Source organism: Apteryx mantelli, chromosome 1 (assembly GCF_036417845.1).
Source record: "Apteryx mantelli isolate bAptMan1 chromosome 1, bAptMan1.hap1, whole genome shotgun sequence".
Lineage (NCBI taxonomy): Eukaryota > Metazoa > Chordata > Aves > Apterygiformes > Apterygidae > Apteryx > Apteryx mantelli.
This window is the reverse complement of record NC_089978.1, coordinates 186,172,947-186,187,020: the sequence shown is the minus strand read 5'-3', so window position 1 is coordinate 186,187,020 and position 14,074 is coordinate 186,172,947.

Below are 14,074 nucleotides of genomic sequence, written 5' to 3'. Positions count from 1 at the left end.
AGACAGGTTTTAGCAGGTGACTTCTCTTACTAACAGTAAAAACATGGAGTGATTCTGCACCTGAAACTATTTAGTGCTTTATGGAAGCAACAAAATAACTTCACATATTCCTCAAGCAACGAGTTTTAAAACAATAGAGTTCTGGTGTGCAGAAGATCTATCAAAAATAAGTCAAATCTAATTTTACAGAAGTGTGTGTAATAGAAAGTTATTAAGACTAAAGGTGTGTGCTGCATTGCCTCAGAACGCTGTCCAATTGCCAAAGTATTCTCCAATCAATCAACCATCGGCTTCATTTCTTCTTGCCAACACTGATAGGAGTCACCATCTGACTGTAGATTGTAAGATGAAAGAGGGTTACTAGCTTTGTTTTCTACTTTATTAAATGATTTGCACCATTCTGTTCTGCCTTCAAGGCAGGTGGGAACTGATAAGGAAAACCTATACTTTCTGGAAAGTGATTTCAGAACCCAGATCAAAATATAGTCTGATGTCTCAGTGAGATGTTAATTAAAAATGAATAAAAATGTAATGGGACTTGAATCACCAGCTTCATAATAGTTGAAATAATAGTGTTCAGCATCAGATGAAACCTCAGCTTCAAAATATCTATGGGTTTTTCTGCTGCATTTTGGAAACTAGATAGCAAACTTCTTTCCTACTTAGTTCTTTCATGAACTTATTAATATCTTTTTGCTATACACCCTGATTTGTAAAAATACAAGCCTGTTTGGATGTTGTTAGGGAGAAAGAGTCTGCTGAAGAACAGTGAGCATGATAAACACTGACAAACAGTCAAGAAAAAAAAGCACAATTTGGACAATGGTGCACTGTTGCTAGAAAAACTGTTCAGAAAGTCTTTGTCTCTTGTCGGAGAGATGGACTAAGGGTGTAGTGTTTAAAAGAAAAGGAGGGCATCCTCTCTGGTAGCAATCCTTGAACACCAATAGTGTAAGAGCTGTCAGAACAACTGGTCAGATATACACTTTGTCAGACAAATCTGAAATCATTCCACAAACAACTTAAAGCAGGGGGTGCCTCCAAATTAAACAGACTGTATCTTATCACTGTCTCCTTCATCTATTACTCCTGCAGCCATACCAGCCTAGCACCAGCTGATGCACCTTGGTTGCTTTTAAGCTTAATATATTGCTGAGCAGTGCAATTGGATTATATCACATGACATGCCAAGTTGGCAAATGTGTCCAGCCTTCTCATTTTGCTTCTGGCAAAGTCAAGTACAGCTGTGACCTTGCCAAAGGTATTAGTCTTCCATTTGTTCACACAATATCAAGAAAAGGCCTGTGAATAAAAGACACGTTGCCTTTGTTTTACAGGCTTACATATATGGTGATTTTCTCTCCTAAATGCATTTAATTTATTTGATGCCCTTCACACCACTGACACCTTTAATTGTTATGGTGTCATTAAGAATTTCCCCTAGACCTCTCTTTTAAGATAGAAATGTATTTTTCAGTACTCTCAGTTTCCAAAGCAAGATGTGAACTGATTTTCATGTAACTAAGTTGAAAGTAATCATGCTCAACATTTTTAAATGAAGTGTTTGCTTTTAAAGATTCCTTGAACTATCTTTTTTTCAAAGCTAGATTTATTTCATTCATTTTGAATGTTATCTGGTCAAAGAGCTCCCTGTGTGTGTGAAGAAATATTTGCAAATAGAGACATACTTCATGCACGCTGCAAACTGTTTACAGGAAATAAAAACAAATATCAGAAAATTAGGAGAACAAGAGTCATAGTTCATTAGCAAAATGCTGTGATATAGTTCCACTGAGGTACAATATATGCATGGGACTCTTCTGATAAATCAGTAATATTCAGACTCTGTGGGAGTCTTTGAAATGTAGAGAGGATGTTTGTTAAAGGATTCTCACTGTCTCTATTTGAAATGCATCAGAAGTTCATGTCAGCTACTCAGCAGATCCTTATTTAGAGCAGACCTGCCAGCTTGGGCTTAGTGTGTCAGGGTGCATCAGTGTGTTCAGAAAAGTGATTTATTGTGGCAGCACGAATGTCTAATTATGTGCATAGCTTACAGTTCTTCAACAGAGAAGAGCCCAAACAAGTGAAAGGCTGAAATGAGATTTATTCCTTGTTACCAGCATTTGCTTACACGTTCCCACTGTTTTTTCTTTAAATTATATTATTTTTCCTTCTTTCCCGCCTCCTGCCTTATCAAAGCTATATTAAAAGTATTATATTACAAGGTTTTCCTCTACTGTGTACATTTGTAAAAAGCATCACACAAACTCAGTCCTATTAAACGTCACACTAATTCTTTTTTCTTACATATATTGGTTGTCAGACATTTTCCGTAGCTATAGTGCTATTACTGTTTCACACAGACATTCATGTTAAAGGAAAACTATTATTAAATCAAGTGGTTACAAGTTAGGAAATGCCAGAATTTGGGTTTGATCTTGGGTTAGTTCTTCAATGATACAATTTTTAGTTTAACTCTAGTCTTTCCATATAAGAGACCTCCTACCTCATTCAGTTGACAGGATGAATGATACTAGATTAGTGGACAGCTGTTCAGTATTTTGCTTTACCTTTATTGTTCAGCTTGTAAACCATGTCTTTCTCATGGCACATTATTCAAACTCAGTTCTGAAGACAGAATTATTAGTTCCTACGTAGCTTTCTTAAGGCAGTCATGGTTGCAGTAGTTATATTTCACAAATACAAATTCATTTCTCTTCACAGTACCCCTGAAAGATAAGTGCTTATTAATATGCCCATTTTATAGAGGCAGAAAAAAAATAAAGGCAAAAGGCTTCCCTAACTTTGCATGCCCTGTTTGAGATATTTAGGACTTCCTTTCTCAGCGTACAGAGCATTTATGAAGCCCAGCTCTCAGTGATTTCAGCTGCTGCTGTGAATGCTCAGCAGTTACATAAATCGGGGTGGAGAATGTTAAGCTGGGCGCACAGCTCATGCCCAAACACTGACTGACTGCCTTTGCAAAGTTTGATTCAAGCAACTTGCCAGTAGGAGCTCTCCCACAACAGCAGGAATAGAAATAAATTCTCCATATCAGCAGCCAACTGCTTTAACTCTCTTTTCTCTTCCTGCAGTCTCCTTCTTCACTTACTATTTACTTTCCAAACCCAAAAACAAATGTACAAGCAATGTAATATGCAGTGCCTCCCCCCCACCATGCTCTTTTAGTATTTGTGCAGTTCAGCATCAAGCAACAATGATGAAAATAAGGAAATTTTGCATACTTCTAAGATAGCTGGAATCAAAGCCAGGAGAGATGCAGTCCTGGTCCAAATGCTACAGGGCTGAGAAGACGCTTGCTACTCCTGCATCACATGCCCAACCACATACATTTCTTATTCTTTTATTGTCTGTGGGAAAGTCCAGGCAAAAAACACAGGCACATGTTTGTGCAGCATGCTCTACATGAGTCTAGCACTTTTTAGAGATGTCAGGCTTACTGAACATGCACAGATCTACTCTTCGAGCATGTGCTGTGCACCTGACATACATGAGCTGGAGCTCTGGCATGTTCAGGATACACTGGATTCAGAGTACATATATTCTGTGACATTTATCCACGATCCTTGCTCTGACAGGAGGTACTGCCTTAACTCCAGAGCTATCACCTAGAGATACTACACTGTCTGAGTTTCCAGCCATTCACATGTTCTAAACAAAATTATTGCATCTGTCAGTTCTTTAGGCTTCCAGGTTTTCCCTGCCTCAAGCCTATACTTCTCAGGGAACACCAAAAGAAACCTAGAAGAATACAGTGACATCATGGGAGAATTCAGTGCTTTTATTTCTAGATTCAAATTTTAGAGGACAATCTTCTTAGGATTTATCATGTTTCTATTAAAGAAAGAGAAAATATCTCGCTGGGAAATGATACAGTTGCCCAGCAAAGCATATTGCTACTTATACAAAAAATGTGGATACAAATGATCTTTCATCATTTACTTTTTTGATCAAGAGATACTGAAGTCACAGAAAAAGATAACATTTTGCAGGAAAAATAAGCTTCAAAAGAAACATATGCCAGAAGTTTCCATTTTAGAAACTTCCATCTAAAGTTAGACACCCAAATCTTCATTTAGAAATTTATATGAAAATGAACTCATTTTCAAATATGTAGACCATGCAAATATATCCAGTGCATTCAAAATGAACAGTCATCAGTTCTATTTTAGTTGACAACTATTAACAGCATAGCTAAATATTAAAATAGGTCCCATCTTACACACCAAGTTTTGAAAAAGGATTAATTTATCAGAAGTTCATTCATGTTGTTTCTCCAGAATAAGAATTTATCTATGGTTAGACAGGTGCAAGTGATAGAAGAAAAATCATGAACATTTGAGATTAAAGCCTCAGGGTAAAATTCAGTAGTAATACAAAAATTAGTTTTTTTCACACTCACTTAAACTCCAATTTGAGATAGCCTACTCACACTGTGCAGGTGTCTAAAACTACCTAAACTAGTGAAAATTATCTAGTGATTACAAAAGAGCATGACAGTTTACACCTTCCTGTACGTCATAGCTAGAACTGTGCAGAGAACAGGCATTCAATTCTGTACTGGATCTGGAGATTTCAAGTCCTGGTTTCACCACTTATGTATCTGAAGAAAACATAATTTCAAGTAGTTAACAAAAAAACTAGGGGATTTTTCCTAATTGGTTTTGTGCTGATCCAAATGTTCTGATATTTTGTGCCAAATGTTCACTCCATCCGGGAATCAGCAGTTTTCCTGAGTTGTTGTGCCAGACTGTATTTTTCTTTCCCCAATATTAGGTTAAGTGTGCCATTAGCCAGCCACTGCTGCAACTTAAAGAGGGAAAATCTGCCATGAGGTGATCAGAAGAACCTTGCTTCTGCTGCAGAGAACAGTCCTGGTTCCCACTAAGTTCAAAATTGAACAGGATATAGAAACTACTGCCTCTCAGGAGTATCTCATCAAAAATACCATTTTGTGTGGCATTTCATATGTGAGCATGTGTCATCTTGGTGCAGGTGTTGTAGGGCCTGGACTTTCTCCTCTAGCCATTCTCCTGCCCCAGTGCAGTGTTAATTATATCCAAGCCATTCATGACATATATTTGAATGATTTTTTCTTAAAAATCAAAAGTGTTAGAGGTTCCACCACTTCTTTGCATGATATTCTCTGGTGCCATAATTCTTTATTTTATCATACTTTCCTTCAGTACAAGCCTGCTAATTATTATTCTCTCCCCAGTAGTATATCATATAATTTAAATAATCTAAATAAAAGTTAATGCAAAGGAGAAAAACAGAATGCATCACTTAAAAAATGTCATAGCAGGGCATTTCTGTCTTGTTTTCTTTTCTCTTCCTCTTATTCTTAAAAAACAGCATTCTGGCTTCAAAAACGCAACTGTGCAAAATATTCAGCCTCAACAATATGTTTCAACTGAATATGATTCCACTGAAATTCCCCTGACCCATTTTTCTCCTGGCTATGCATTAACATCTTTCCACATAGGTAACTGATTTCATTCTAACCATGCTGAAAGCCAGCTCCAAACCATGTAATCACATTAGGATGGTGTTGTGTTCAGACTAACGAGCCCAATCTCCCAGCTGAATGCATTAGCTCAAATTATCATTACCTTAACACAGCTGTATGGTGTTTGGTCACAGCTCATCAGGTCTGGCATCTCCGGGCATGGGCAAAGATGCTTGTATTGCTTGTATCTGTGTTTAAAGATAACCTGATTTACATCAATATTGTCTTTCTCAGACATCCCAGAGTGTTTGTAAGTAGTTATGAAGAGACTGAATGCAGATGGGGTTATGTTAGCAAAGCTGAGACTCATTTGTATAGTATTTGAGAATTGTGAGTCTACAAGTGCTTATGCAGGCCTAGAGATATTGGAAGTGGTACAAGGTGATAAAGATGAAAGGAACTTGAGGCTGTCTCTAGATTATATTAATTTATAAGTACCAAGATTCTCATAAACATATTCAATAGACTGTGCTGGCAAGTTTAGCTGGAGATTAGGATAGATATAAGACTTTACAGGGTGAAGGTGGGATAGCTAAAACTGGTTTCTAGAACAAATAATCCTTCACTGATATTTTTAAAATTCTTTGTAACTGTGCCTTTGTTGTTTTCTGTTACCCACTAATTTCAACCTCACCCTTTATCTGTTGAATGATTCTTGTACTTATAACCCCTTTTTTCATCTTTAACCCTTCATTTTCTTCACACAGTCTACCCTGGGCAGCCAAGAACTTCTCTATCAATGTGATATGCCCCTCTCCTCACATACAGCCAGCCACAGGAGGATGACAGGATTCCCATTAATCTAAACTGACTGTATTCAGGAGTGAGTATAGCAGGAAATCTAAGAATATAAACTACCACAAAGTCCTCTCAAACAATCTGTGAGTGTTTGGCACTGATTTGAACACAAATGTCAGTTAAACTCAGTTAAATACCTTAAAGTAATATCACATTGGTGAGGAGGCTAATTGATGTTAACAGCTACTTGTGTCTGTAGAACTCTTGTTTCTGAAGACCTTCACTGCAGACCTCAGAAATATCTTTACCACAATGAATTACCTTGCTGTTATTTAATTATTCCACAAAGAAAAACAGGTAGTACCAAGGACATGTCCCAGCATTTTCCCCAAGGAAAGATTTCAGTTAAGACTGCAGGGTTCCTGAGATTAGTTTTATTTATTTAAAGTGATATTGAGGATAACCTGTATCAATTCTCTCTCTTCAGTGGTGAGCATCAGGGTGGCCTTTGGACAGGGAAAAGCAAAGGGTCAAGGAACATACAATTACCAAAACATTTTCTAGTTGCTTGGCTAAAGACAGAAGATACAGAAGAAATTTGTGTAAAAACACTCTCCTCTTTCCCCCACTGCTAGCAGTTTCCCTAATGATAAGGCCATGAAGCAAAAAGGAGAAAACAAGCACACAATTACTGGCTGTTTCAAACTATGTGCAATGTTTACTAGCATTATAGGAATTATATGTCTAGTTATGTATTTTAGCTTTCTTTCCCAAATTCTTGCTTTAGTAAATGGCTCACATCCATGTTCTGCTCTCCATTTATACCTCTGCTGTAAAAGCATTAACCAGAGATTGCAGCTTTATTGCTCTGCTCAGTGTGTTAACACTCATAGTGTTTAAGTCCCCAGGCATTGTTTTCAGCCTATCCAACTCTTTCTGTTCCTAAACACAGGTATCTGGGTAGTGGCTTTACTTGGCCACTTTCTACATCAAGGGTCACATGACATATATATCTTTGGAAATACACACTGATTACTTACTTTTGTGGGAGGGGAGGCTAGTGAAATCCTCAAGTAAGTCCTTATTCTCCTTCTTCTGTCCTTTCATGAGAAGCTTGTGGGAGTTTTTGATGGAGGGAAAGAGTTAAACAAAGGTCAATTTGTAATATCTGCCTAGGTTATAATTTTATTAGTGTTCCTCCCATTCTTTTTTTCTGCCATGTGGGAGCTTCAAAATTTTCATTAAAGTCTGCTAATGAAGTTAGTGGTTTTAAAAAAAAAAAAAAAAAAAAAAAAAAAAAAGCTTTGCAGGTGCCTACCAGTAACTGTGTTGTGCTCCCCTATTCACTCATATCTTCTGTCACCAGACTTCTAAAATCCTTTTGTGTGCAAAGAGAGAACACCATGACTCAAAATGCCATCTTTCTTCTCCTTTCTGAAGCTTTCCAGACACTTATGTCTTCAGTGTGTTAGTCAACCTGAAAAAACAATAAATGGGACTTAATATTGGTAACAAAGTCTCTGTGATTGCCCACAAAATCTACTATGAGAAATTTAGGTATGTTTTCACCTGGAATGCAAAATGATCTTCCTATAACGTATTGAGTTTTTCTCTTTCAAGGCTTTCACGTGTTACCTCTGGAAACTGACCTCAGAAATAAAAACAGAGGCCTAAAGAAAAGTACTAAAAGCAGTTAACTGTAGCTTTTTCTCAAGGAATAGGTATTCACCCATTTTTTTTACCCAGGAAAAATATAATGTTCTCTCTTTCACTTCATTGCCAGACATTTCAAGCCTCATTTCTTGCAGACTTCTTGATCTACATGTGAGGAAAATGAAAGCAGGTCATAGAAATAAAGAAAGGAACAAAGAAGGGAAGGTGTAAGCCAGAGGTAGGATGATAGTCTGGCAACAACACTGCTTATTGTGGTACAAAGGCACACAATTATGGATTGTAGACTCAGGGTGAAACTTAATATGTCAGCATACATACCAACTCACGTTCTGGAGCTGGCAATATGTGAGCTTGGGGCACTGTCACCTGTTCCTTTAGACTACCCACAACCTCATGCCATTCTTCAGTCACTACAGGATTTAGAAATCTCTCCAGTTGCTTTGGCAATAGATGGTTCTAGGAGTGAGGGTGAGCAGCTGGTACTCTCATACTCTGTTTCTCTCCTATGCAGCTAAGTGCAACATAAGCAAAACATTCTGCCAAAAGAAAGGAAAACACAACAGATGGAAATATTAACTACTATTTGTTGATGTCATTGCCAAAGAAGGTGTTTACTAGTTTATGATGAGTTATTTTGTTCATGCGGAGAGCAGGGATGTCTGTTTATTTTCTTTTGTACTACTGACTGTGGACTCTTAATGCACACTAATAAATACCAAACTCATAAAACTAGTAGTTTTAACACAGAAGATGCTGACAGAACGCATAACGTCTATATGTATACACACATTTTTTTTTAATTATTACATACCTCAAAAGCAACATAAGAAAAATCTATAATGAATACAAATCTGAAATGTTTACAAACTTTGTGTTGCTTTTTTCCATACCCTGCACATATATAAACATCCTAGCATATAATCAAAACTATTTAAAAAAAAAAAAGAAAGAAAGAAAGGAACATAACACAACACATGCACAGATCAAATTAATCAAGTAAATATGGAATGTTTAGTTACCAGGCTCATCTTATTTTTCCAGGACACTGTAACATGTGGTTGTATTTTCTTTTCTACTTTGAACCTCTGCCAAGCCTGAGGGTCATATTAGTCAGCTGCACGCACTAGGCCAGCAGCTCATCCCTGTCCTGGGTCTCTACTATGTATATAAATGTGTCTTATGCCATAAATGTCTCATAAAGCACATGACACATCACAATCAGAGAGTATTTCCCATGTTTTTTCTCAAGCCATTTGGATACAGGCCTCTGCCCCATCCTGTGAATGCCCGGCACCACCACATTTTCTATTCTTAAGTCTAGGAGCTGAGGACACAGTTTTGAAGGCCATTGTAGGAGGAAATACGAAATGTCTCCCAGAATAAAAGCAAACATTGATACTGTTATTGATAACAAAGCTATAAGGAAGGAAAAGTTTCCCTGTTCTTTTCAGCAAGCAAATGTCTGTTCATAGTGGCCTGATATCATCCTCTGTCACTTGCGGTTTGTGTACTCACTTTCTAGTCCATTGACTGCTCTGAAACAGGAGCTAACGCCTGTAAAAGATCCAAGGATATAAGTAAGTATTTAGGCAGTTAGCTCATGGTGAACTGCTTCAGCTACAATCATATAAATACTTAGATTAGCTATCTTTACACACTGAAATGCCATTATTGGATTGCAAGTAATTATTGCTTGAAAATCACAGAATGACAGAATTTGCTGAGGTTGGGAGAGACCTCTGGAGATTGTTCCAACCCCTCTGCTCAAAGTAAAGTCAGCTACAGCAGGCTGTTCAGGGCCTTTTCCTGTTGGGTTTTGAATATCTCCAAGGATGGAGACTCCACAACCTCTCTCAGCAACCTGTGCCACTGCTCAGTCACCCTCACAGTAAAGAAGTCTTTTTTGAGAGATGCTCCAGTCCTTTAATCATCTTAGTAGCCCTTTGCTGAACTTGCTCCAGTAGCTCCATGGCTCTCTTGAACCAGGGAGCCCAGAACTGGACACAGTACTCTAGATGTGGCCTCACCAGAGCTGAGTAGAGGGGGAGGATCACCTCCCTCAACCTGCTGGCAATGCTCTTTCTAATGCAACCCAGGAGACCATTGGCCTTCTTGGCCACAAGGGCACATTGCTGGCCTGTGGTCAACTCGTTGTCCTCCATGACTCCCAGGTCCTTCTCTGCAAAGCTGTTCTCCAGCCACTCAGCCCCCCACATGTACTTATGACGGAGTTATTTATTAAAAATGCTACCCTATGCTGTTCATTTACCTTCTGATCATTACTCATATCAACACAATCCATACTAAACATTAAAACAGGGCATATAGAACTGGTTGGGAAAAGCTCAAATGCTTGAGTTTTCATTGTAGAATCTATAACAGAGCTTCATTAAATGGTGTATAGGTAGTGGGTAGGAGGGTTTTAAACTGCATCATAAAAGAAGAGATGGGCATGCATGTAATATTATTCTAAATTGACCATAGCACGCTCCTGGAATTTGCAGGTCTATTTTTAAACTCATTGAATGCACTACATAGATGATTATTTGCTGCACTGAGGTGAAAGTTAAATTTTAAATACAGTTTAACAGGAGATAAAGAGAATAGTATATGCTGGCTCAGAGATGGCATCCCAAATACAGCAGGGAAGCATGAAAGAAAACATGTAAGCACTTGTGTGCAAAGAAGGAAAGGCACCTGAAAAAAAAGGGAACTGGAAGGATGCAGTCACACATTCATAGCATCACACAGTTCTGTACCACTCCACTCTCAAATGACTTTCCCTATCCCACTTAATTTTAAGCATAAAATCTCGATGACAACACCAAAACTGGTGTCACATCCCCTGAACACCCTTTTTCGTACACAAGCTCACTTCATCTTATTAACTACTAATACTTTATATTGAAACAGAATACAATCATTTATTACACAACCTGAACATGGTAGAAGATAAACAACTTAGCCCAAAATACTTAAATAGAATTCTAAATTGTCCCTAAGATTTTTGAAGGACTTCTCCATTACCTTCAATCACATTGCTACAAGTGAAGTGGGACTGCAATCTCTTAACTCAATAAAAAAAGAGATGCGTATCCAGAAGCAGTGTAAATTGATTTATGTGTTTCTTCACAGAAAGAAATTTTCAAATACGTATCAAATTATTTGTGTGCTAATTCTGCTCACGGTCAATGTGAAGAGGTGGACTTGACAGGGGTCAAGTCACTGGCTAATCTACGGAATAGTCATATATGGGAGCATAAGGAAGCAGAGCAATGAGGAGAGAGGGGTAACTGAACTATACCATCTCTTTCTCTGGTTGAGGTTGTGCTATGTTCTACACTGAATATTTGCTCTCTGAAATGTAAAATTCCATTGTGGAAGGCTTTGAGGAAAAGCAACTACATGGGGGAAATACTGGCAGGTGCAGGTCAAAGCGGTGGAAGGTATCCACAAGGGATTGACTGAATCCTGGTCTCAGCTCCCTTTCAGTGTCAGAGAAGGGACACTACACTTTCTTTACCATAAGAGCTAGTCAGGAACTTTGGGATGAGACATTCAAAAGAAAAAATTCAGTTTGTCAAAAGCAAAAGTGTGCAGCAGATATCTAAAAAAACTTTTTGATAAAGTTCCAAAGGAGGGAAATTCTGTTTAGAAATATATAGTCACCACAGAAAAGCTAGAAATAATTCACTTGCAGGTGAGGGGCCCAAATCAAGTCAAAATCTGTACAAAACGTGGACTAACCCTTTGAACCATACTCTTCAGTTCTGGGAGTGAAAGAAGAGATTGTATTTCTACTTCTGACCTGGTTTTGAGAAACTTTCCCAATGACGGTTTTCGAAAAACTATCAAGAGGAAGCAAGCTCCGGCAGTGCGGGCTAGATGAGCAGACAGTGAGGTGGATTGAGAAGTGGCTGAATGGCAGAGCTCAGAGGGTTGGGATCAGCCGCGCAGAGTCTAGTTGGAGGCCTGCAGCCAGCGGTGTCCCCCAGGGGTCAGTACTGGGTCCGGTCTTGTTCAACCTATTCATCAATGACCTGGATGAAGGGACAGAGTGCACCCTCAGCAAGTTTGCTGACGACACAAAACTGGGAGGAGTGGCTAACACACCAGAGGGCTGTGCTGCCATTCAGAGAGATCTGGACAGGCTGGAGAGGTGGGCAGAGAGGAACCTCATGAAGTTCAGCAAAGGCAAGTTCAGAGTCCTGCACCTCGGGAAGAATAACCCCATGCACCAGTACTGGCTGGGGGTTGACCTGCTGGAAAGCAGCTCTGCGGAGAAGGACCTGGGAGTGCTGGTGAACACCAAGTTAAGCATGAGGCAGCAATGTGCCCTTGTGGCCAAGAAGGCCAATGGTCTCCTGGGGTGCTTTAGGAAGAGTGTTGCCAGCAGGTCGAGGGAGGTGATTCTCCCCCTCTACTCACCTCTGGTGAGGCCACATCTGGAGTAGTGTGTCCAGTTCTGGGCTTCCCAGTACAAGAGAGCCATGGAGCTACTGGAGCAAGTCCAGCGAAGGGCTACAAAGATGATTAGGGGACTGGAGCATCTCTCTTATGAGGAAAGGCTGAGAGAGCTGGGCCTGTTTAGCCTAGAGAAGAGAAGACTGAGAGGGGATCTTATCAACATGTACAAGTATCTGAAGGGAGGGTGTCAAGAGGATGGATCCAGACTCTTTTCAGTGGTGTTCAGCATAGGACAAGAGGCAACGGGCACAAACTGAAACACAGGAAGCTCCATCTGAACATGAGGAAAAACTTCTTTACTATGAAGGTCCAGCTGTCTGGACACAATTCTGGGCAATGTTCTCTAGATGACCCTGCTTGAGCAGGGGGGTTGGACTAGATCTCCAGATGTCGCTTCCAACCTCAACCCTTCTGTGATTCTGTGATTTTCTAACAGAGTAAGATCAAGCATAGCTTCGTCAAGTGTAGCTTGAACATAGCTGGCTATCAGCTCAGTCTTTAGGACCCAGCCTCAGAGAGAAGAAATTCTATTCTATTTTATTCCACAAAGTGGATGTAAAGGAACTGAGGCCTGGCCCTTTCTCACCAAGTGGGATCCTTGTTTTCCAGTCAGCTTTACTGGACAGCACACAGACAAGCAATCAGAAGAAATAAAAACTTGTGAGGAAGTTTCATAAGGACTTCCTTTTTTACTATGGCCTACCTTATTTTTGTTTCTTCTGTGGACATAGAGAAGGGCATAGGACATTCATAAAAATTTTCACTTGCTCAAATTTAGGCATGTGATGCAGCCAGTCCACAGTGACTCCCCTATTTAGTATGGCTCAGATTTAATGATTAATTTAGATTTAGAATTAATTAACTAATTAAGCATTAGATTAATTTAGAAATCCAACATGTGAAAAACAAGTTTCAGGGCAACAACTCCTCATTCAAACACTTTATTTCACTTAATTATTTTCTAATGAATTAAATTTCTTGTCTGGGAAGACAGAACAGGTTTTACAATATCAAGCAATGCACATGAAGTAATTCCAGAGGCAGTTTGGCTGAAATGAATAACACAATAACCAAAACCTAATTCACAGATGAAAAGCTAGTTCAGTCTTGGACCAGGTTCATCAGAGTGAAATATCTGCCTTGTGTTCTGAATGATTCCACATGTATTTATATGGGAGATACCTACAGGAATTTGAAAGGAAAAAAAATCGGGAGAGGGAGGACAACTTGGTTTTTGTAAGGATAATAGTTTCTACCTTTTTATATTTCTGTCTTCGAGATGACAAGTATGACCCTTCCTGGAAAAAGATTTGCTACTGCCACTGAATGTCCCTTATAGGTGTGCACATTGGCTTAATCCCTGACCAACACACTTATAAAAATTCCTACTAAAAAAGCAGATTTTGTGTGATTCAATGGTATTAAGGTTTTGCATGTGAGGCTTATGTGTATCAAGAGTACACTACTGGCAGCAATAATACTGCACCATGATATTATGGAGACTATAGAACAACCAGAGTATAACCAAAGCTTCAAATATGGCTTCTAGGGCAGCAGCAGTTCACCTCAGTCTGTTTGTAAACTGCCTTGAAAAGCTGACACACAGAACTGTTGCCAGATAAAGGCTCAGATTATCTCAGTATTGCCAAAATATTTTCAGAG